Raw genomic sequence first — 25,594 nt, 5'->3', positions numbered from 1 at the left:
TCCAATGCTTCTCATGATTTTAGTTATTGATCCTCATACGTCAATACTATTTATCGCTAATCCCGACTCCCATTTCTTTTTATCGGTAGTCCTTTTCTTTCATCAAAAATTCTTGGATTTTATACTATATCTATCTCAAGTTAAAGGACAAATAGAAATTTTATATCAATAAACGTAACCAAAAAATTACCACTGAAAATAAAGTGATGTAATAGTGTAGAAAATACAATCAACCTAATTGAATTATTTTACTCAGAATATAGAAAGTGTCAACTATATTGGATACGAAAATGAGCTACAGCGAAGAAGAGACAGGCATGAAGAACGTGGAACAAAATAGTGGAAAATTTTAAGGGTAAAACACTCACTTAAAGACAAGGCAAAAAAAGGAAAACTTAAAAAAAAAACTGAAGAAAAAAGAATAGATAATAAATATAAGCTTTTTAAAAGTTTTTCCAGCGACATACTTAAGTTTTAACGGTCTAAAGGTTCATATTAAAAAAGGAAACTGTTATTTAGCATCATACTCATTATTCAAGTTGTAACATCTTTTCAATTTACTGATAACATACACGGGGTATTAATATTCATTGCATTTGTTTCAGGTTCCTCTAAGGCGATAAGGAGAGAATTACATAGGTGAGTTTTGGGATTTACTCAGTGCTAAACTTTTGATTGTGGACCAAAGATTTCACTTATTTAGGTAAGTTTTCCTAATTGCTTATTTTTGATTATTATCATTGTATTTGTGATTCTAAAAATATTTATTATAAAGTGTGAAATATCAATTTTATCAGTTTATGATGGTACGGGTAGTTCACTAGTAGGTATAGTATATTTCAGCGATCTTGCCGTGTATCTATAGCACTAAACAAACTGTAATACAAGTAATATTATATGCTTTTATGTATTAATGTTTGTTAATTGATCTATTAGACCTAATTTTCATTGCTCTCCTTTATTTTTATGAGAATGTCTCGCAACGTATGTAATTTTTTCAGGTGTACTTCATCTTCACCTGTCACTCTGTTTGAAAAATTACTTGTTATTAATGTATTCAATATAAATATAAATAAATTTTAAACTGTAAGGTTAAAATTAAATACAAATCAGTTACAAATACGATTGAAAGTACAATATTCGCCACAATGAATATTACGGAAATTAAAATTAAAATTAAAATAAAAATGGCTAACAAAGTTCACTTCCAATATCTATTTGTCATATGTAACTTATTTATCATTAATTGTTAGATTAACATTCTTCTACGATTAAAATCGTCTGGAAAATGGTCGCAAAACCTGAGCAGATTAGATTGCGATAGCAGATAGAGCTCTAGGTTGATATAAAATAGTCAGGCAGCTACCTTTCTGTATTCATGAAAAGGTGGATAGTTGAAAGTATTCTTAAAAAAATAAAAACATAAAATTGTAGGACTCAATATCAATATCTCAAAAAGTGATACCAATTTCTGAACAATTTTTTTTTTTATAAATGAATTGTCAAATTTGAATATTATACTTTACAACTAGTCCCATCGTAAAATACATTAAAAGTGCTAAAACTAGTACAAAAAATAATAGAACAAAACAGAATTCCTGTCGAATGGAGATCAAGCATCCTAATACCTCTCTTCAAAAAGGGAGACAAACCGGACTCGCAAAATAACAGAGGAATTTATTTATTAAACACCACTAAAATTAACAATGTGATAACAAATAAACTGAATGAAATTATAACACTAGCAGAAGAACAACAAGGTTTTAGGTCGGGAAGATCCTGCACCTACGCTATATTTTTAACAAGGCAAGTGCAAGAGAAATCATTAGAATACAAAAAACCGGCATATCTATGTTTCGTGGACCTTAAGAAGGCATTTGACCGAGTCAAATTAAAGGACGTTATCCACTTATTTTACGCAATAGAGATACCTCTAGGAATAATCAAAACGATCGAAAATATCTACTAAAATAATACAATAAAAGTAAAAGTAGAAGAAGAACTACCTGACCCTATTGAAGCTGGCAATGGGATAAGACAGGGAGATTCCCTGAGTCCTCTATTGTTCAACCTTATTATCGATGAAATAATAAGAAAAGTAAGAACTAAGAAAGGATACCGAATGGGTGAAAAACCACTTAAACTTATCTGCTATGCAGACGACGCAATACTAATCTCTCAAAGTAAAGACGATATACAACGTATGCTGCACCAATTTAATATAACTGCCAGAAAATTTAACATGTTAATTTCCCCAAAAAAGACAAACTGAATGGTTATAACAGCAAATTTACTAAGATAAAATTGGAACGGGAAGGTCAAATAATAGAACAAATGATGGAGTTTAAATATGTATGCATCACATTATCTAGCCACGGAAAGCTCGAAACCGAAGTGGAAGATCAAGTAAATAGAGCAAACAGAGCCGCAGGCTGCCTAAATGAAACAATATGGAGAAATAAAAATATCGGGAAAGAAATGAAAGGCAAAATTTGCAAAACAGTCATCGGACCAAGAAATACAGAACTAGAACATGGGACAGAACTAGAAATACAGATTTATGATGTAGATGCAAAGTGGGTAACATCAAGGACTGGGTAAGAAATAGAAGAATAGAATGAAAGGATCATATAAGCCGAATAACAACAAATAGAGTGGTTAAGACGACAAGAGACGGTTCCCCAATAGGAAGATGATCAGTAGGACGACCACGAAAAACGATGGACCGACAACTTATTGGAGGCACATTGAAAAACAGACAGAATCATGTTTACATAAAAAAAAGAAGAAGACTATTGCAAAAAATAGAAAAGCCTATTTTTTCAGTTAAAAAGCAATAAACAAATAGCTTTTCGCCCTTGCAGAATCAATAGCACACGGCGGGCTAGTACGTGTTGAAATTACACGTTTTTTGAAAATTAAATGGTGCTGTTGCCTTGGGGAGGTCAGGTATGTATTCTGAATGGGTGAAAGCGTGATATGCCTTGTGTCGGTCTAGCACTACTTGTCGGTGTGGTTGTTCCTGAGTTTTCTGAATATAAGGCGGAACTGCAGCTATACTGGAGCTACGTCTATCTAGCAGCACATTTTATATCGCTGTTCTTCAGTTTATCGAAGACTTTTCGGCGGTTGTCTGAAGATTAAAATAGGATGCATCTATTTTCGACCACTGGTTCACACCACAAAAACTTCAGAAGGCTGTAGCTTCAGAATAATAGTTTTTCAGACCTAGGTCCCATTAAATTTTTCAATCTACGCACTGAGAACTATCATTGACCGAACTTTCGTTTAATTTGAACGGGGTCGGTTTTCCATAAAACTAGTTGTGGGTTCAATGAAAATTTATTTATAAGTTTATAAAAATTGGTACCACTTTTTGTGATAGGGGGGGGATCTATATATTCGTAATGAGCGAAAAATTTTACATAAGATAGAATAGTTTTTAACTATCCACCCTTCCATGCATACACAAAGGTACCCAGATGCCGGCCTAATACTAGTATATATTATAATAGTAGAGTATTGATATCTGCTCATACGGAAATTCAGGGCCGTGCCTACCAAGTGGTGAAAGGCGCCAGGGCGCAATGCTGCTGTGCCGAAAATTTTTGGAATATAATTGTTAAAAATTATACCCCAACAATTAAAAAAAATCCAAAATCATTATTATTTTAAACATACATTATTTTTAAATCAAAATTTTAATAATAGCATAAGATCCCACTTCAGGATCACTACGTTCATAACGAAGTTAATCAAACTCACATTTTTACATACATGTAAAATTAGGAGAACACATTGATAATAGGTTGCCAGTCAAAAAGTGGCCGCAAATATTTTTAATTCAATTAATAGTAATTAATTTTTGACAAAACTTTTATTTCGTTCATTTTTCAATTTTCTCATTTTTAAATAAAATACGTTGCTCATGACGTATATGCATGTTTTTTATATCAAATTAAAGCTAATTTTTTTTCTCATTATGATGATATAAGGTTGCCTGGGAAAAATTGTCGCATATTAGGGTTGCTAGCTGTTAAAAACGCGAGGTATTAAAGATAAAGTGAAATAGAGTTAGGGTACAACGACACTGATTTGACAAGTAATAATATGTATATTCTGTATATAAATCATTTCTCTTACCACAAATTCCCCAAGAACAATGCGGATTCGTCCCAGGTAGAGCAACAAGAGAACATATTCTTAATATTCGTCAAATTATCGAAACATCTCGAGAGTTTAACATAGAGACATATTTATGCTTTGTTGACTATTCCAAGGCTTTCGATGTTATAAAATGGGATAAAATGTGGCATATACTTAGAGAAATGGGTCGCCAGAACATCTAATCTATTTATTACAAAAACTATATGTATATAATACTGCTAATGTAAGAGTTAATAATGTGGTTGGGTGCAGGGATGCACAATATCCCCTATCATATTCAATATATATATATATATATATATATATAGTGAACATATTATACGTCAAGTTTGGACGGATTGAGGAATGGAAAGGTGGAGCAACGATAGGAGGAAGAAAAATCAAAAACCTACGTTATGCTGATGACACTGTTTTATGGCGTCATAACCAGAAGAACTGGAACAAAGTATGAATAGGCTAGCTACGGTGAGTATGGAATATGGTTTAAAAATAAATATGCAGAAAACCAAAATGATGATCATCGATAGAATCAGAAACAACCAGGCAGAGATAAGAATCATAGCAGGTTACGAAGTGATCAAGCAATTTAATTACTTAGGCTCCGTTATTACTAACAGTGGAGGATGCGAAGACGAGATCCGTCGACGCATCACAATGGCCAAATCGACAACAGCCAAACAAAAATTTGGAAAAACACTGACATCACAAAAAACACAAAATTACGCCTGGTTCGAGCATTGATATTTCCTATCGCCACCTATGCTTCAGAAACTTGGACAATAAAAAAAGCCGATTCAAAGCGTATAATGGCATTGAAATGTGGGTCTACTGTAGAATGTGGCGCATACCATGGACCGTCCATCGCACAAATAACTCAATTCTAGCAGAACTTAACATAAAAACTAGACTCATCACAACTATCAACCAAAATATCATCAACATCATTGACTCCACAAGCCATGGTGACTCTTGGTCTGCTCAAGGATAAGTCTCCATTGTCTCCTATTATTGGCCTTGGCTTTCCAGTTTCGTACTCCCAACATTCTCAAGTCTTCCTCCACTAGATCCTTAAATCGTGCTCTGGGTCTGCCTCTCCTTCTCGCTTTATCTATTCTTTGGTTGTAAATATGTTTTGGCGGCTTCATCTTATTCATTCTCTCTATGTAACCTAACCACCGCAGCCCATTAATTTTGATGTACCTAATAATATCAGGTTTGTCATACAGACGGTAAAGTTCAAAATTATAGCATCTATGCCATAATCCGCCCTCCTGTACTCCTCCATAGATATGCCGGAGGATTTTAGGTTCAAAGCATCTTAAACGTTCTTCATCGCTCTTTGTCATCGTCCATGTTTCCGACGCGTAGGTGAGGATGGGCTTGATAAGAGTTTTGTATATCACTAGTTTCGTTCTTTTTGTAACTAGGTTTGTGTTTAAAAATTTTTTTAATTCATAATAGGCTCTATTTGCCAGATATATCCGCCTGTTAATTTCTGCACTTACTGCATTATTCTGATTAATTCGTGAGCCTAGGTATCAACCAAAATATACTGAGATATTTTGGACATATAACTAGAAGAAGAGAAGGCATGGAGCAAAAGATAGTTGAAGGTAACGTAGCGGGTAAAAGATTCAGAGGAAGATCTCCAGTACGATGTTCGGACCAAATAAATGAGATGACTGGTTACTCATTCTCCGAAGCAAAACAACGCGCACAGGAGAGAGATAATTGGACAGAAATAGCCAAATCAAACAAATTACATGACGCCTCTACATCCTTACGAAGGAGAAAATATTGAGGAGGAGGAATATGCATATTATTATATATCTATCGACGCATGCTTTAAAAAGTGTCATTGTGCCCTAACTCTATTTTACTTTATCTTTGATACATCGCGTTTTAACAGCTGACACCCTAATTTTCGACCATTTTTTCTCAGACAACCTTATATCATCATATTAAGAAAAAAATTAGCTTGTTGATAAAAAAGTTGATATAAAAAACATACGCCATGAGCATACGTTCATTTATTTAAAAAATACGGTACTTAAAAATACGGTATTTAAAAATACGGTTTTAAAAAATAAATGAACGAAATAAAATATTTGTCAAAAACTAATTACTAATAATAATTGAATTAAAAATATTTGGGGCCACTTTTTGACTGGCAACCTATTATCAATGGATTCTCCCTATACCTACTATAGTAGTAGTGTACCTACTATAATGAAGCGACATAAAGCGAACTAAAGACTATAAATGTTGAATTTTAGTAAATATGCCGTTTTATATAAGTATTTAATACCTACCTACTTTTCATTGAGTTTTGTTTCATGTTTATATGTTTATTTTTGTTTTGTAAGTATTATTTATGTTTTTTGTGTTATTTAGTTAGTACATTTTGTTGTCTTTTTTATTTACGGCTATAATAAAATTTATATTAAAAGTAAAAACAGTATAACATTCTATTAATTTCCAGTAAACGAATCATATAATGTGTCTTATGGTCTTATGAACTCACCAAAAGACTTTCTGTTATAGGGGGCTACCAATATTTCCTTGCACCAGGTTGCAAGTCAACTCAGAAACGACACTGCGGAAATTACCGAGATAATTGCCCATTGCCCAAGTTTAAAACAAGCTGAAAAATATGGACTACATAGTCTAGTTCGAATCTGTACAAAAATATGTTAGTTGTAGTGAGTCGGTTCTAAATTGTTTTAAATATCTCCAAAACGGTATTTATATCTAAAATTTGAATATAATCCAAAGAAAAGGCTGTGAAAAGTTCAGAAAAAATTTTAACCCGAAAAATCGACGTTACAGCACTATTTTCAACATTTTATCGTGAATATCTCAAAGAGTATCATATCTACGAGAAAAACGGATAACATTCAAATGATTTACAATTACATTTAATATTAAAATTTGCTTGTGTCATTAGTAAAAACAGATATTCCAGACTGTAGAATTAAAAGAGACTTTAAAGGAATTTTCTTATTCTAAATCCGGTACAGTTTTTTTTTAGTTACAAGTAGTGTATTGTCGTGATTTAGATATAGAAAACAACTGTTTCTTAACATTTCAATCCACCCGCAACCAGTTTCTCTAACGAGAAATATATTCACATCCACCTACATATAAATAAAGCTGCATTCAAATTGGCGAATACGCCAGCGACTTGTTAGTTCCAACGAGCTAGAAGAACCGGGCCAGGCGTAATCTGAAAAAACCTGTCATTTTTTTGTAGGGTATTTTCTTCGGAGACCTCCTCCTCCGGGTCGACAGCCTTTCTCGAACGGTCTTTTTTTCTTTCTACTACACCAACTTACTCTCTATTCTCTCGATTATCGAATGTCGACTGTCTCGCGGGACCCATTCTGTGAGTTTTGTAAGACTACTGCGGTGATGCCAGACTGAGATACCTATCACCGTTCATGGGGAAACTTCAATACTAAGAAATTTGTTTATGTATTTTTGTAGTGTATCATTTTTAATAGAAATTTTGTAGACCGGTTACAAGAAAAAAATTGATAGCAAAATATAACGAGCTTTTTTCATCGAAATACTATGTCTCTCCTTCATACTAGATTAGATTTAGCTATTGTCTTCTTTTATTTTTTTTTCAACTAAATCTTTCTTTGTTCTATTAGATTATATTGTTTGTACCATGAATCCAATTTATTTTTAGATTATGGTGGCTGATGCCAGAGATGATAGTTTTTGTTGCGATTTTATCTGGCTTATTATATTTGGTGTTACTCCTCCATAGATCCCTATCGGAAGAGCGAGTACTCTTAAAAGCCGGAATAGTAGTGTTATCATCACTATTTTGCATCCACTGCTGAACATAGGCCTCCCGTAAATAATTCCATTACATCCGATCTTGAGCAGCCTGCATCATGTTGTGCTGGATGTGTCTAGGTCTCCATTCTTCTAAAATTTTTTAGGTATATAGTCCATTGAATAGTAGTATAAGGACATCTTGTTTTTCAGTATTGTCAGACCTATAATTAAATGCTACGTTGGTTTGGTGGAATAAAAGACCTTAGCAAGATGCAATAACGGTTCCCGAAGTGCAAAGACTTTAGAAGTAAGAATGACGTGTAAAATGAGACTGTGCTCCACTGTAGGCTTAGAACCGTGTCTTTATGGTAATACGGGCTCATTATCTAAAAGGACGTCTAGGAAGACGCCAGAACTCGTGGCTCGTGGCTGAAAGACCTGAGGATATGGTTCGACCGCTCATCCGCAGAGATCTTTCGCGCAGCAGTTTCCAAAACTACAATTGCCATTTGGATCGCCAACCTTCGAAAGGAGACGGCGCCATGAGAAGAAGATTATCTAAAACTTAACGACCTGTCTGGACATCTATAGATTTTACTGGTTGGATCAACGCAATTCATAAAGGTGTCAACAGACATTATGACTGAAAAAAAAGAATCAAACTTACACTAAATATCATCATAAGGCGAGTATGATAACTAAAACGAAATCATACAAATCACAAGAGGTGTCTTGACTTCCTCAGGAGATCAAAATCCCAGGAAGAGTAAGGGTCCCTGCACACTAGGCACACGCCTTCGCATATTATTTCATTACATTCATACATTAGGTAATTTCTTCTTATAATCGTTTTTTTACTCCTAGATTACACTGTATTCTTCAGAAGATATATCCCAAATCGCCTTACCGTTTTCAACTTCCCGAAATAATTTTTCAGTGTCACAAGTTATTTTAAAAAAGTTGTGGATAGGTCTGGTTGATATGACAAGTGCGCGGAAACTGAAAGCTGCCTAGTGCGCGCTGGCCTTAAGAATGGGGTTTACTGGTGCTAACACTGGAACTATCAGTAGCCCCCAGGAATACTCTTACTACAATACGCTACAATATTTCAATCAGAACTACTAGAAATAGATTTTTGTGCTTAAAATGTCTGAAAAAACGTTGCAATTCAGCCAAAATGTTTATTGCTTCAGACAACCAAGATACAATGAATATTCTGAAGACTAAAACTTAAAGTCCATAAAGCACATCGTGGTATAATTTATGAACAATGTTTTCTGACACCCTGTATATATATATATATATATATATATATATATATATATATATATATCTATATATATATATATATATATATATATATATATATATATATATATATATATATATATATATATATCTATATATATATATATATATATATATATATCTATATATATATATATATATATATATATATTTATATATATATATATATATATATATATATATATATATATATATATATATATATATATATATATATATATATATATACGAACAGACCAACTTCCTTGTTCCATACCGTTTTTTTTATTTTTAACTAGACAATAAATTAACGCTAAAACGGGTTCCAATCAAACCGAATCTATGACACATATGACGCAGCTTTCCTATCGTTTTTAACATCTACATAATGAGTACATTTATAAAACCATTTGTCTTGATAAATAGTTGGGTACTAATGACTAAACTCACCGACTGGGACCGGCTGGCCAGACGGTATCAATTGGTACAGTGCCGACTTCGATATTTTTGAAGACTGACAAGATAATTTGGCGACAGGCCGATACAGAAAGGTTGCTGTTTTCTACGGGGGTACAAGGAAAGTTATAAGTCGAATTGTAACAAATCTTCTCATCATGTGCTCATCGTCATGTAAATTGCTGAGAAATTATAACTTTTTATGCATAATCGATTCAGGAGATTTCAAACACTTGCTCGGAATTTGGACAATATCCGAGAAATAATGAGACAGTTAAAGTATGACAGTTTGGGAGTAAGTGATCTTTCAAAATTCCGCGTTCAAGAGCTTCAAATATTTTAAGAGATTTCATATTTAAGATATTCAGAAACTGAATATTATTAATAATATTACTATTATATTATTCATAATATTACTACGACTATTCAAGTACTTTACTCTTTTCTAGTTGAGGTGTCTCAAAATAATCTTTTTTTGATATAGACGTTATTAAGATTATTTGAGAGAACTGTTTCCACTTTCTGGTATCATTTTCCTGTTGTTTATTTTTTAAAAGAATTTCTGGTGGAAAATGATTAATATGTTTTAATCTTCTTTTCATTGTCTTGGTTATAAATTGGTGTATCTTTGTTCATTGGCAATATTTTTCAGTCAAGTATGCACATGATTGAATTCTGCGGTATTTTTAGATATCTCAGAAATATGTATTTCATTTTTGTATATATGTATGTGTGAATGTGGCTACCACACTTTTAAACTCCGATAATGTCGTAAGTGCAGCAAAGTTTAATGATACCTAACTGTGATCTATCATTGTATGGCAGAGAATGTTGGTTCATGAAGGAAAAAGAAGAAAATGCTTTAAATGTCTGGGAATGAAGTGCACTGAGAAAGATATTCCGAGGAATTAAAATGGGAGAAATCGAATGGAGAAGACGAAGCGAGGAATAAGCGAGGTCGTTGAAATAAAAATACTCCGCGGTGGAGCCACGTGCCTAGAATGATAAATGGAAGATAGGAAAAAAAATACGTTGCTGAGAGGTGACGAAAGAAGAAGAGGACGTCTACGATGTCTTATAACTACGATGTCATCTATATGTCTTCTTCTTCTTCTTCCTCTTTATAAGTAATTCTGCTCTACCTCTATGGAAGGTTGTCACTCCATCTTTTGCGCGGTCATCCGATACTTCTTATGCCGATTGGTGATTTATATCTTGCTACTTTGACGACACGGGTCTCCTCCATTCTGCTTATGTGGTTATTCCATTCTTTTTTTTATTTTGTGTCCATTCATTTATACACTGTACGTTACATTTTCTTCTAATATCTTCAGTTCTCTTTCGATCTCTCAGCGTATTTCCTGGAATTCTTCTCAGTACTCTCACCTCTACAGTTTCCAGTAGCCTTTGCGTTGTGGCTGTGTCGGGTCTTGTTTCTGAGACATATGTCATTATTGGTCTTACACTGACTTTATAAATTCTTGACTTCATCTCAGTGTTAATGTGTATGTGTATTTCCATTACTTGTTCACTACTGATGCCATCAATTTCTATTTTACATCTGGTTGGTTCTTTGCTGACTACTATTGTTTTAGTTTTCTGAGATGATATTGTCACATTAAATCCTTTTGCTCTTATGCTAAATCTGTGGACCAGTCTTTGCAGACTATCTTCATCTTGGGCTATCAATATTGCGTCGTCGACGTAACAGAGTATTTTGATTTTTTTGTTTCCCATTCTGTATCCTCTTCTTTGTTAACGCTTTTGATGATATCATCCATGATCAAATTAAAGAGCATGGGGCTAAATGAATCCCCTTGTCTTATTCCGCTGCATATTTCTTTAGGTTCTGTAAGTTGTCCATCTATTCTGATTTCCATTTCATTGTTTTGGTAGATGTTTTCGATAGTTTTGTAATATTTAGGGGAACTTCTCTATTATACAGAAGATGAATTACATCTTACATCTGCATATCTTAGGTGGTTTAATTATTCTTTGTTAATGTTGATTCCATATTACCCATTGTATTTTCTTAAAAATGTCTTTTAGTGCTTGATTGAAGAGTTTTGGCGAAATCGTATATCCTTGTCTAACACCTCTTTGTATAGATTTTGGTATGATGAGGATATTTCGTTGAAGTTGCATCGTTGTTGTGGAATTATTATATCTATTAGAGATTAGTTCTGTATTTCTGTAGTCTCTTCTACTATTTTGTAGTGACTGATTTACTGCCCCGAGCTACCCCACATGCTCTTTGGTTTGGTAATTGTTAAATTGAAAGTTGGTCCGTTGGTTATTATTTTATCAGTGTATACACAACATGAAGTAGATTAATCCTATATTTTTTTAGTTCTTTTTTGTGTTTTATTAACAATAATAGCGTAATTGCTTCATTTCAAGGTTTCCTACCTTTTTAATCATTTCGACTAATACCATCATTTCTCTAAGTGCTTTTTTATTTTTGATTTACTAATCTCTGGTTGTAGCTCAGAATTTATATTTTTTATTTTAATTTTCAATTTTTGAGGAATTTCTTGTGTTGGTGGTAGGTTTTCTTGATACAGATCTAAGTTATACTCTTGTGTTATTGCTACTATTTCATTTATGACATTTGTTTTTTCTCCATGGATGTTTTTAATGGAATTTATTTGATTTTCTCCCAGTTTTTATCATAAACACTTCTTAAGTGTTAACACTTAAGAACTACTTACTTACACTAAATTAAACATTAAATTTATTCTTTATACTTGCTCTCTTTGCTTCATTATTTTTTCATCTTTTATCTTTTTCTGGATAGTTTTCTTTATATCTCTCTGAATATTCTATTGTCAGTCTCTTGTTTTGTTCAACAAGTGTTCTATTCTATTAATGTTTGTGTTTCTTGTGAAATCAATTGTTGTATTTTCTTTCTAATTGGTGCCACTCCTCTCTCGGCGTTCAGTAATGTTTCTGTTAAAATATCATTGACGTCGTCAATTCCTTTAGTTACGAGTTCATTCTTGGAGGGCATTGTGTTTTTAATTTTCTCCTTGTATATTTGTTTATTTTCTTTCATTTTTTCCATATCTAGATTTTGGTTCAAGTTATTAGTTCTTCTTTTCATTTCTATTTTTTCATTAATCTTAACTTTTGCTTTAACTAATCTATGACCACAATCAGTTGTAAAGTGGTTAAATACTGTTACTTCATGTATAATAGACTTTTGTGTTAGAAGGATGTAGTATATTTTTTACTTGACTATTAGGGCTAATCCATGTCCACTTCCTTTGGGATTTTTTATTGAAGAACGAGTTCATCACAAATATATTCTTCTCTTCCAGGTAACTCAATAAGGTATCGCCTGTAAGCCCAAATTTCCTATCCGTGTTTCTTCCTCATTGTGCTTTATTCGTAATTCTGCATTGAAATATCCGATTATTATTATTGATAATCGTGTTTTACGTTGTGACTTCTTCGTAAAATCTTTCTATAATCTTCTTCGGAATACGTTGATGTAGGTGCATATACTTAAGCCTTCACATGCTCCTTATTTTGTTAATACGAATTAAATCAAAATATTTAAATCAAACCTAAGTAGTCAATGTGAGAATTAGGATCTCGTGATGTCGTGTCTTTGAGAGAGTGGTTTGGCTGTACCACTAATGAACTCTTTAGGTCAGCTGTAAACAAGGTCAGGATAGCCTTGATGATTTCCAATCTCCGATAGGAGTGGCACAAGAAGAAGAAGAAGATGTCTTGTATTGTCCGTCTCCAAAGATCTCTGTGTCTGGCCATGTCTGTAATTTGATCGATCCATCTTGTTTAGGAATCTTCCTCGTCATCTTCGGCCTTCTACCTTTCCTTGGATAAGTCTTTCCATGTTTTCTGTGCCTACTCTAAAGTATATTAATTGTTGGAGATGGATTTTGCTGGATAGCCGTTTGCTGACTTGTAGCTCATTTAGAATTGAATTATTTGTCCTGTGGTCGGTCCACGCAATTCGTAACATTTTCTCCAACAGAACATTTCAGTGGCATCTATCTTTCTTCTTTCCGTTCTTCGTAGGGTCCAAGATTCACATCTGTATGTCAGTATTGGAAATATTAAGTAATTGATCAACCCCATTTTTAGAGTTCGAGACCGTGAAATTTCAGAGTATTTCTATATTTTGGTCATTTTTCCTACAGCGACTTTTGGTAGATCACATCTACGTTTTATTTCTTCCTGTAGTGACCCTGTGTTTGTGATCAATGATCAAAGATATAAATATGAGCTCACAACTTCAAACCGATCAATCGTGATTATTTGTGGATGATTTGTAGTCTATCCACTATCATTATCTTTGTCTTTAATATGTTTAACTTTTCTTGACTATTTGCAAGAAGGGCTGTGTTGTTACCCTTTTCCCATCCTTCAAGCTCTCTTAGAATATTCTTCCCATATATATTAAATAATTGTGGAGATAGTATACATTCTTGTCTGACACCTTGTTCTGGATGGAATTCGTTTGAGAGTTTAACTGTTCCTATAATGTGTTTGTATAGTTCAGTTATAAGCGAAATTAAGTGTTGTGGAGAATTAGGATATGTCAAATTAATTAGAGATTAGAATATTAATTAGAACTTAGGATATTATTCTCGTTATTAGTTTATAAGTATGTACTTACCATATTTAATCGAAAACTAAGGTAATGATTAGCCCTTATTGTTGTGAAGTATAAATGAATTAGAGATTAAAATTACACGAGAACTAGTTATAAACAAGAACGCTGTCATTTTCACATTGTCACAAATTCCCAGTACTAATGATTGTCTTTTATCATATAGCTGTTTGTACTTAATATATCTATTATAGACGGACAAGCAGCTTAATTTCATGGTTTTAGTTTCTGTGAGTCGAAGAACCTATTAAAGAAGAACGTAATATAAAAAATAATTCGCGAATAATGTTACATATATGCCAAGAATGAGGGAAAGAACCTTATCAACTTCATCAATATGTTCCGTCTCCACTTTCTCAGCTACGTAGTTCTGAGCTTTAGCCATACACTAAGCTAATGTGTCTTAATCAACTACCGCTACACCCAAATACTCCCATTTGTAGGGTAAGAATTTCTCGTTGTTCTTTCTTTTTAATCGTCCAGTATTCAGTGTCATATACGCAAATACTCAGCTAGACCTAACTCCTTCCTTCCTACTCTACTCAGCTCCCGTATGCTATGTCATAATAATGATCCATGTACATCAATAAATATTATTCTTCTCCTTCTATTAAAAATTAAATTAGATATTTTACTCTGACGACTCATTAATAGTTAATCAAACCTATTTATTAAAACATTTTTCAAATAAATCGGCAATTTAACTGTGCAGATAAGCAATCAATCTTTTTTTTAGACCGGAAAGCTTAACCTATTTTTACATGTGTGCTATAATTCCAATATAAATATTCACGTGTTTTTGTGTTTCTTACCTACATGCATATTGTCTCGTGTCTCCTGTAGATTTATTGGATTTTCGACGTACCTGACGGAGAAATCAGTAACATAAGTTTGACAACATCTAGAAAGTATCGTCAATGGTGCCAAATTATGTCACTGTATTAAACTGATAGGATTTTTATATTTGTTAGTCATTAAGTATATTTTATAATGTTGAAAACGTATTAGATTTTTAAACGTGATTGTTTTTAACGTACCATGATGTTGATAGCGGAATAGTTTCTTTAAAACTCCGTATATATCCATCCATTTGGCAACGGCGGTCTTAGGAATCGTTGTCGGTGGGTCGACCGGGTAGTTCATTGACCCAAGTGCGGTTTTTTGCAGTGTCTGGCTGCTGGCCCGCCACCGCTAGGCTACCAACCGCCGAACACGGGGATCCAGACAACTTTGCCAACTCACACACTATATACACACTTTTATGCACGCACTTACGAGGGAAGTTCGCAAGTTCGTGACAACAGGGCTGCATAGATCTTAGAAAATTGTCGAGAAAGTAGTCGAATTCTAATAAAACACCCTTACTAAATTTATATCTCATTTCTTTATAATTTTGGATATTAGTAAATTTCAACAGTTGAACTGTTGCATGTATACTTTCAAGCTCAATCACAACAATAGTTAAACTCCATTCGCTTAGCTCGGCATATTTTGACAGATTCACTGTCGGAAACCTACAACACAACAATTCCTACTTCTCAGTATTAATAGCTCAAGTATCCTACTATTGCAGACTTCTTTCTTAAAAAAAAAGAAGAATTATTCTAAATAGTGGAAGTGTATACTAAACCCATCGAATTTTGGGTAGTATATATTTAAAAAATATATTTTAGTTGTTATAATTTAACATAACTATTTATTATATGGTGCAGATAAATAAATATTGATTGTCGGTAATTCTCAAAGTTCTATTTTATTTACTATTTAGTTTGTTTACTATTAATATTGGCTATGAGTACGTGTGCTTGGTTGTATAGTAATTTCTAGCCACTTTTAGTCTGTCAAAAAGTAACTAACTTCGCAAAAAAATAATTACTAAATTCACTAGACAGTTCGGACTGGGAATAGCGAACCGAGTATATCAAGTTCTACTCATATAGAATGACTTAAATTAAAATTAGCCCTAAGCTTTTCACAATATCTTACGTAATTTGGATCACAACATGAATGATACATATTGGAGGTAATTTAAATGGAAGTTTTCAATTATTATCTGTTGTGTAGTCGAGGGAAAAACATAAAACAAAGAGATAATATAAAACTGATACAGAAGAAAATGTAGGGGGTGGAAAATTTATTAAATTTAATAAAAGAGGAAAACAATAAAGATTTATTGAATGCAGTTAGAGTTATAAATGTAAATGTGTTACTTATATGTAAATTCACGTGCCTGTGCTACTAAATATATGTATATTTTTATTTGGTCTCTTTCATTTTTTTTTGAGAACCTCTTCTCTTTATGAATTCAGTTCAATTGAAGTTGGCAGCTATTTTCTGATATTAGAATCATCAATCACTTTGTTTGATTTTATACCTAAGCGAAGTTGGTTCCTCTATTGACTTTTCTCCATAAGTTTGTACATTGCTTAATATCAATATTGATCCTGTCAACAGACGATTTATCTGTTTCTTGGCAGTTCTTGCTCTTATACTCTTTTCAAAGACTTGGTTGTTAACGATACTTATCCTATCCTAACAGCAGTTGTTACACCATCATACATCTTCAAATATCATACATTAAAATCTTCAAAAACTCTGTGGAAACTCTTTTTTTATTCAGTGCCCACACCAAAACTTTCCAAGGTACTATATCATGTGCTTTTTCAAGATCAATGAATACCGTAAGTCTGATTCGTATTCCTATGTTTCCACTTTCGAATATTCCGGTTTCTTTGCATATTCTATCAATTATTCTCTGTCATATCTCCATGATGTGTAGTTGTTTGTATAATTCATAAAATAATCGTAGTACACATGTTCTGCGATTATGATAATAGTGGAAGTCAAGTGATAATGCTTCTGTGGCTTTCACTATTAAATCTTTTTACTATAATCCCTCTTCTTCTTATTGCGTCATGTCCTTTAGAGGTTTGGCAATCCAAATGGTAATTGTAGCTTTGGAAACTGCTACATAAAAGATTTCTGCCGATGAGCGGTTAAACCATCTCCTCAAGGCTTTCATCCACGAGTTCTGGCGTCTTATCACTGATCTTTTACCCTGTACTTTACCTTCAAATATTATTCGAAGTAATTCATATCTTTCAACTTTCAACACATGATCCAAGTATTGTATTATCCTCTCTTTGAATATTCTTAGTAATTCTTCTGGTTTATTTATGCGCCGAAGTACTTTATCGTTGGTTACATGGAATTCTCAGCATCCGTCTGGATATACACATCTCAAAGGTAATACATCAAAAGATATAGATCTTTTTTCTGTCTCAGACTAAATTGTCCAACTTTCACAGCCATACAGTTAAGACAGAAAAAACATAACGTCTTATCATTCGGATTTTGAGCTCCAGAGTAAGGTCTGATCTTGTAAAAAATGTTTTATGTTCATGAGTTTTTTCCTTGCTTGTTAGATTCTTGATATGATTTCTTTTTTGGGTTACAGTGGCTGTTGATATTTGCTCCCAAATATTGTATGGAAGTTACCTGTTCTATTATTTGTCCCTTGGCATACAAATGTACGTTACCGTTAACCGTTCGTTATTTTACAATAACGAACTACCGCATTTATTATATTTTGCAGTCCTTGTGCGTTGCTTGCTATTAAAACGATATCATCAGCGTATCTGATCTTATCTATTCTGATTCCGTTAATCCTGATTCCATCTTGGACCCCGTCTAATGCGTGTCTAAATATACGAGGGCCATTCGTAAAGTAAGGTAATCTCTCTTTCTGTCCAAACACTTTTGCGGACGATGTTCGAACTTTTGTATCCCCATATTATAGAATTCTACCGCCAATCCTTTGAGGAATCGAGTTACCTCTTCATTGACTTCATCGTCAGTACTGAAGCGTAAGTAACTCAAGTGTTCCTTTAATTTTGGGAATAAGTGATAATCACTTGGTGCTAGGTTCGGACTGTAGGGGGGTGGATCACAACCGTCCAGCCAAAATCATTCAGCAGTTGTTTAGTGTGATGTTAGACATGAGGTCAAGCGTTGTCATGGAGAAGCCTCACGCACCACTGGACAATGGTCCTCATCGGCGGTTCAGGATGGCACGTCTCAGTATTTTTAATGTCTCGCAATATGTGTCGGAGTTTATATTGTTCTACGAGACAAAAATGGAATCCAAAAATTCTTCAGATTGTTGCAAAAACTGTTGGGCACACTCGACACGTTGCTGTTTCACGATTTTCTAACCGTAGATTCCGAATACAGACTACATAAATAATAGAGGTTAAAAGACGCAACCCTGTCACAGATTCGTATATCTTCGGATGCTGTGTGCTCTATTTCAATTATTGCCGTTTAGTGCCAATATAGTTCTGAGATAATTCGCAAGTCCTGTTCGTCAATTAAAGTTGTTCACAGAATTTCGATCATCTTTTGATGGTTAACGCAGCCAAATGCTTTTCGATATTCAATAAAGCATGCATATACATCTACATTCATATCTCTGCATCGTTGTGTTAACACATTGAATGCAATTAGATCTCGTGTTCCCAATCCGTTTAAAATCCGAATTGAGCGCCCCCAACCTTTAACTCACCCTTGTTGTAAATTCGTGAATGGATGATTCTAAGAAAGTTTTAAGGACATGAGACAGTAAACTTTTTTTACAAAATGTACTTCATTTTTCCATATTTTACCCAAATAAAAAATATTTTTGCCTTCTCTCCTCAATTTTCGAATTTCCCTTAAATATTGCCTCCTCCAACCAATAATTTCTTCTTTCTCAATGGGTGCAGATTTTCTATTGTTATTCTCATAAAATAATCCTAATTCACGTAAAGTTTTCCACAATTTATCTCTTTTAATGTTTACAAAGATTCGTCTTCAACAATGTCTACTAAAAATTTATCCAAAGTAGAAATCTTTTTTTGTAAATAAAATGAATGAACTTTTCTTTGAATCGATTGTTTCACAGTATCGTCTATATGAATGGGTTTTCTCCCTGTTGACGTTTTAGGTGCTTCTGTTTCCATAATACTTCCTCTCTTTCGTTGCTTTAAAAGTCTATTTAATAGTTGCTTCTCCAACTCTGATCATATCTGAACACTAGTTACAACTATACCCCGAACAGTACTTGCAAAATGTTCATGTTCAAGAGCATCATGTGCATTTAACACTAAAGTTTTCATTGGCACGTTTAAGTGACACTTCAATTTCACAGGAGTACAATTAGACGTTTCAGACATTTTTACTACACAAGTTCACTTATTAATATCGCTTTTTATTGTAGAACTAACAATTCTGCGTATTATAATCACATAACTTTTCAAACACAACCTGTTAATCTTAACTAAAATCATTCACAATCTGCAAAACACGTTTGGAAATTTTAATCCTTTTCTAAGAAAGTTAAGGGCTTATAAATTTTAAATATTTTGTACCTGTAGAGATCACGTACCTATATCAGTACTTATATCATTTTTGATTAAAATGACTACAAAATTTAAGACAAGAATTGAAATAAATGAATTAATTGGTATGCTTAAAACTTTTAGGTAAAACCCAAACATTTTGAGAACAATGCTGAATATTTTATTTTAGAAACTTTACGTCACAATTATTTTATTATGTTATATTGTGTTTTATCTCACGTGCAATAAAATTTGTGCTATCAATCATTTTCAAAATGTACTATAATACGCTTTGAATATTAGATGAAAGAAATTTATGAGTGATGCATCTTTTTGATTATTATTTTCAGACAAGGCACACTCAAAAACATACTAATTAGGTAAAATTATTAAGAAAGCTTTTATCATGTTAATAATACTCTGTTCAACATCTTGAATTTTTATGACATAAACTTGGATATATTTTTGTTTAGTTTTATACAATCATTTTTTTCTATACCCTGAGACTTTTAAAATATAATACACTCGTGACCCAACCCGTCTGTCTACCTGTCCGTTACGTATTTTCATCTGTCAGGGTTCATGTGTGTACCTGTGCTTCAATACAGACCTGAATTCGCAAAACATATATAGAGTGGCCGGGTGTGGAATACCCAACACCAACGATGTACCAGATGTTCTTTACCATGACTTCCTTTAACATGAGATGAGTTTCTCGCTAAATGGTATGTCAATTACCACAGGAAGCGACCATTGAAATTATTAAGATAGTTTTCAACGCAAGAAAAATGCAAATAAGCATACAAATGAAAGTTTGTAAACTTAAGTAATTAATATTTTTATATATAATACTCATGTCTTGTTTTTTTACTTTTTTTTACCTAATGTGCAACATACGAATTGAAATCTGGCCATTCACGTATTTATTAAACCAGTCTTAAAAAGAAGATGTCTTTTTTAATCTGTGTATCTCCGTTGAACAAATGTAATAGATCAATTTATGTTTTCCCAACTATTTTTCAAAGCTGACAACGAAAAAACATTTTTTTTCAAACATTTCTAGCTTTTAAATTTTTCTTGGGGGAATTTTTGGAGTAGCCTATACTATTCTGCTTACGATTTCAATATCTTGAAACAAAATCAATCACAGTAATGATGATTTAATTGATTCCGAATTTAAAAGTACGATTTTATATATATATATATATATATATATATATATATATATATATATAATCGTACTTTTAAATTCGGAATCAATTAAATCATCATTACTGTGATTGATTTTGTTATCGACATCATTTATTTTTTTCCTAAATTTTCCTAGAATTTTCTTTCAACAAATTTTTCTGATCTTTCTTACTTGATGTCAATACTCTGCACCATTTAAAACTATAGAGGAAGGCAGTTGCTGTCTCCAAATAACAGAAGAACAAGCAGTTTTTCATCGAGGAAAATGACGAATGGGGTTTAGAGAAAATGGATAAAAAATAAGAGGTGCTATTTTTAATAATTATCCCACTTCCCCCTCTTCTTGTATTTGATGGATGATTTGTCTGGTAAAAGCTATATTTCTTAAATTTAATGAAATTTAATGTAAGACTCAGTCGTTAGGTGGTTCTCAGAAATCAGGCATACGTCGATTTTATGTACATCCAAGAATACTTGGATTTCATCTTGTTTTTGCAGGATACCATTGGCATTCCAAGTGGCTATTCTAATGTCTTTTCTGTACATTATTAGTTTTCTTTGATGTTTTATGCCTATTAATTGTTCTAACTTCTGCAATATGTCTACAAGGATGTTCTGCAATACGTTAAAAGGAATCTAACTTGCCTACAAGTGTTAGTAGTAGTTCCTCATTGGGACGCTGAATTGAGGGACCAAATTGAGTTGCCAGTTGCTTTTTTTGTATTGATGGCTATTCGTCTGAAATTTTGATGGGTATTTTAAACTACTTGGAAGAATTGTCTCCCTTCGACAACAGCAGTATTCATATTTATTGGCGACTTTCCTTATAGATACATCAAGTGTACGGCCCTCAGTTGCTGGCGGTTCCAATTTCCCTGGCCAAGGTGGCGGTCAGAACAGAGTTGGGACAAGGGGTGCTAAGAATCACCGGAAGAGATCAGACCACCATAATAAAAAAAAATTAAAAAAATTTCCTGTTAGGTTTTCTTCTATCTTTACTCTATTGTCGGTCTTTATTAAGGTCATTTTTATTAGTCTGATCATCTTTTCTGGAATTGCAAGCACTCTTAGGGCACGGTACAGACGACTCCTTATCACAGAATCGTAAGCTTGTTTGAAATCTGTAAACAGGAGGTTTAGTTTTAACTGTTGCTGGTACGTACTGCTCTGAATCATTTTTAATACAAATATTTGATCTATGGTAGATCTGCCCTTTTTGAATCCTGCCTGGTATTCACCAATCTGATCGTTTAAGTGCCTTTCCAGTCTACTTCTTATTACTCTGGCGAGTACCTTATATGTTACATCCAGAAAAGTGATACAACTGTAGTTTTCGCACACTGCTTTATCTCCCTGCTTGTGAATGGGACATACTATTACCTCCCTCCATACATACTTTCGGCATTTCCTCTCGCTCCCAGATTTTCGTCAGCAGGCTACTTATCCGCGTTACAAGTGCTTCTCCACCATGCTTGATATTTTTGGAGGAATACCATTGCTGCCTGCACATTAATTATTTTTCATGCTATATATGATTTCTTTTATTTCTTCCACGGTGGAAGTCTCCATTGTTTCCGCAATGTCGTTAACTTCCCCTATCATTTCCACTTGGTCCTTATCATTTCTAAATGGTTATTCATCTCTCAAATACTCTTGTCATCTATCTAGCTTTTCCTGCTTATCTCGTATTAGATGCCCTTTTTTACCATTGTAGTAATTCTGTTTTCTTGCGCCTTGGTCACTGCTCTTTTTCACCTCCTGGTAGAAGTTTCTCACATTGTTATTAATGTAATGTTCTTCAATCTCTTAGAGCTTTTTATCCATATACTCTCGTTTCTTCCTCCTACACACTTTTTTCAAGTATCTTCTCTCTGCTTTCATTTGTATTTTCGTCACTTGGTTTGTCCATATATCTTAGTCTTGCCTCATTTCGTTTGTTACGGTTTTTCTTGCAATCGGCATCAAACCATTCTTAATCTCTCCCCTTCTTTACTTGACCTGCTTTACTTGATCCCGCTTTTGAGATGCTTCCTTCATACCTTTTTCTATTATTCCCCACTTCATTTCGATGTCACCTTGATTTTCGCTTTGACATAGTTTAGCGACTTCATATTTTTTACACGATTTTTTTTTGTTCTCCGACCTTTGGGATAGTTTCTCTTAATTTCGTAATCATTAGGATGTGATCGGAATCCGCGTCTGCCCCTCTATAACTTCTAACATTTGTTATTACTTTCGTGTGGTTGCTTTCCAACAGGACGTGGTAATTTGGTTGCGTGTTCTACTATCTGGAGCGATCCTTGTTTCTTTGTGGATTTTCTTATGATCGAAGTAAGTACTCATAATTCTCAAGTTGTTCTCTTGCGCAAAAATACCAACAATTTCCGATTCTTGTTGCTTTCGTTATGTTTGCTTTTACCTCCCGTAGTTTTTCGGTATATTTCTTCATTCCCCACCTTGGCATTTAAATCACCTATTACAATTTTAATATCATATTTTGGAATTTGAATATATATAAGTTCAATCTTACTACAGAATTCCTGTTTTACATTCTGGTCTTTATAGCCCTTCGTCCTTAGCCCTTTACAATTAGCGAGGTGTTCTTTCAAGCAGTTGACGCATTTCGGTTTTTGTTCCTGGTGTTTTTGTACATGACTTTCATGTTTTCCTAGGCATTTCACACATCTTGCTGGTCTATTGCAAAATTAGGGTGTGTGTTGTCGAATTACAACCGATATCGTTATTTGAAACTTGATTATTAAAGTTATAAAGAGGCCATGGGAACTGATTCTATATTTCCCTCTGACTCTGCAGCTTACCTCTTTGTTCGCATTTCTGTAAGCTACTTTGACGTTTGGGTGTAATAGAGTACTTTCTTGTTCGGTATATAATATATGATATATATCGTATATGAAGAAGTACACATCAAGAACGCTGAAATAAACTATATCAGTCACCGTGTTTATGATAAAAAAATGTGTGTATAATTTATGTGAGTTATAACTAATGTGAGATTATTCAACTTATATATTAAAGGTTGTTCAAACAAAAGATGATGTGATAAATATAGAAATTAAGTTTGTTGGTCATTTATATTATTTTCTAAGTAGATCTAGATATATTAAAAAATAATGAATAGGCTTTTCATCTATTAATAATCCCAACTTCTTTTGTATTTCAGCTAGGAAGAAAGATTCGAATTTATGTACATCTGAAGGAACCCGTAGATCCGAACTTGTGTCTTTTTTTAACACTCACGAGTTCGCTTTTACAGGTACTTTCAGGTGCAAACTCCATGAGGAATCAGAAATAAAAGTGACAGGAGTGAGCGTGGAAAGGAACCATGGTTGGGTTTCATGTGAGGTAGTAGGTTGTATAGTAAGGATTACACCATTTTGGAGTACTGTACAGCCTGCTAACTTTCCTGATCTCAGTCCAAGTCAACGAGAACACCGAATGTAGAAGCTTGGAATTTCCTAAAGGATTATTTTCGAATAAAAGAGCTTTTAGTGTTAATAATTTTCATGAAATTGACAATGTTTTAGACTAGTATTATTATAGATATGTTTGATATGCTTTTAACAATTATTTGCTTGACTACAAGGTAACAAAAACTGTGATTTAAAGTTAAATAAGTAGTAATAATAAAGAATAGTCATACAAATGACATTATGCTATAACAATACTCTTCCCGAGTGCTCTCATTAACTGAATTAGAAACATAGAACCTTAAAGGCTTAGTAGCTGATATACAAGTGGTAAAAAGGCAAAATTAATTATCTGGAAGTAATATTCTAATGTGTTGTATTGTGTATTAATAAATCAAAATTGTTCCCAAAGACATCTAAAACAAAGGTATATAAAACTGTAATTTGCCCCATAATAACGTATGAAAGCAAGACATGGACTCTGAACCAGCGTGAAATAATAAAATTATTAGTCGTAAAACCGAAGATCCTCCGGACGATCTTTGGACCTTGTAGAGACGAGAAAACAGGAGAGTGTGGAAACGAAGCCATAACCAGGAACTGGTAGCACATCACTATTTGCATCTTGGTCTCTAACCTCAGCTCACTGCAGCGCAATAAGGATCTCATCTTGGGCAATATAGTCCATGCATTTTCGATCCTGGACATAGTTTCTTCAGCGCGGTTCCATTTTGAGGTAGCTGAATCTGTCGACTCTCTCGATTTCTTCATTTGCTGCCATTAGCTCCCTGGAATCCAAATTTGCATAGCTGATAACCATGAAGTTGGTTTTCTTAATGCCATAGGCACTATTAGGTATACGTAGGTACTATTTTCCTAATGTCGTTTTCCTAGGTCGTACTTTATGATCAAAGTTCTCCAGTGGTGCAGTATGGTCTGTAGATCATTGAGCCTGGTTGCTAGTAGCACAGTGTCGTCAGCGTAGCGGAGATTGTGGATGTAATCTACGTTAATTCGAATTCCTGCCTCTATGTTCGTGAGGGCTTCATTGAAAATATCTTTAGAGTATATATTAAAACGAGTCGGAGAGTGCACGCAGCCCTGCGTTACTGCTGGCATGATCTTCTCCTCGTCGGTTAACTTGTCTTTGACCCTGACTTAAGCACGCTAGTTCCAGTATAAATCCGTGATTATTCTCGTCTGCATAAGGCGAAGAACTCCTCGATGTTCTCTTCTGGCTTGTCTGTTGTCGGAGCGTA

The 25,594-nt window shown here is 33.6% G+C and overlaps 1 protein-coding gene across 1 annotated transcript in view; it reads left to right on the top strand.

Annotated features, from left to right (window-relative positions):
* The window catches only part of Fancl (E3 ubiquitin-protein ligase Fancl), a 349,014-nt gene that overhangs the window by 252,967 nt on the left and 70,453 nt on the right, over positions 1-25,594 (top strand). Inside the window, exon 4 of the mRNA XM_072525735.1 lies at positions 606-703. The gene's annotated coding sequence lies outside the window, so the exon portion shown is untranslated. The remainder of the gene's footprint in view (positions 1-605; positions 704-25,594) is intronic.

Source organism: Diabrotica undecimpunctata, chromosome 3 (assembly GCF_040954645.1).
Source record: "Diabrotica undecimpunctata isolate CICGRU chromosome 3, icDiaUnde3, whole genome shotgun sequence".
NCBI classification, from domain to species: Eukaryota; Metazoa; Arthropoda; class Insecta; order Coleoptera; family Chrysomelidae; genus Diabrotica; species Diabrotica undecimpunctata.
Note: the sequence above shows the minus strand (reverse complement) of the source record. Positions and strands in the feature narration are given on the sequence as shown.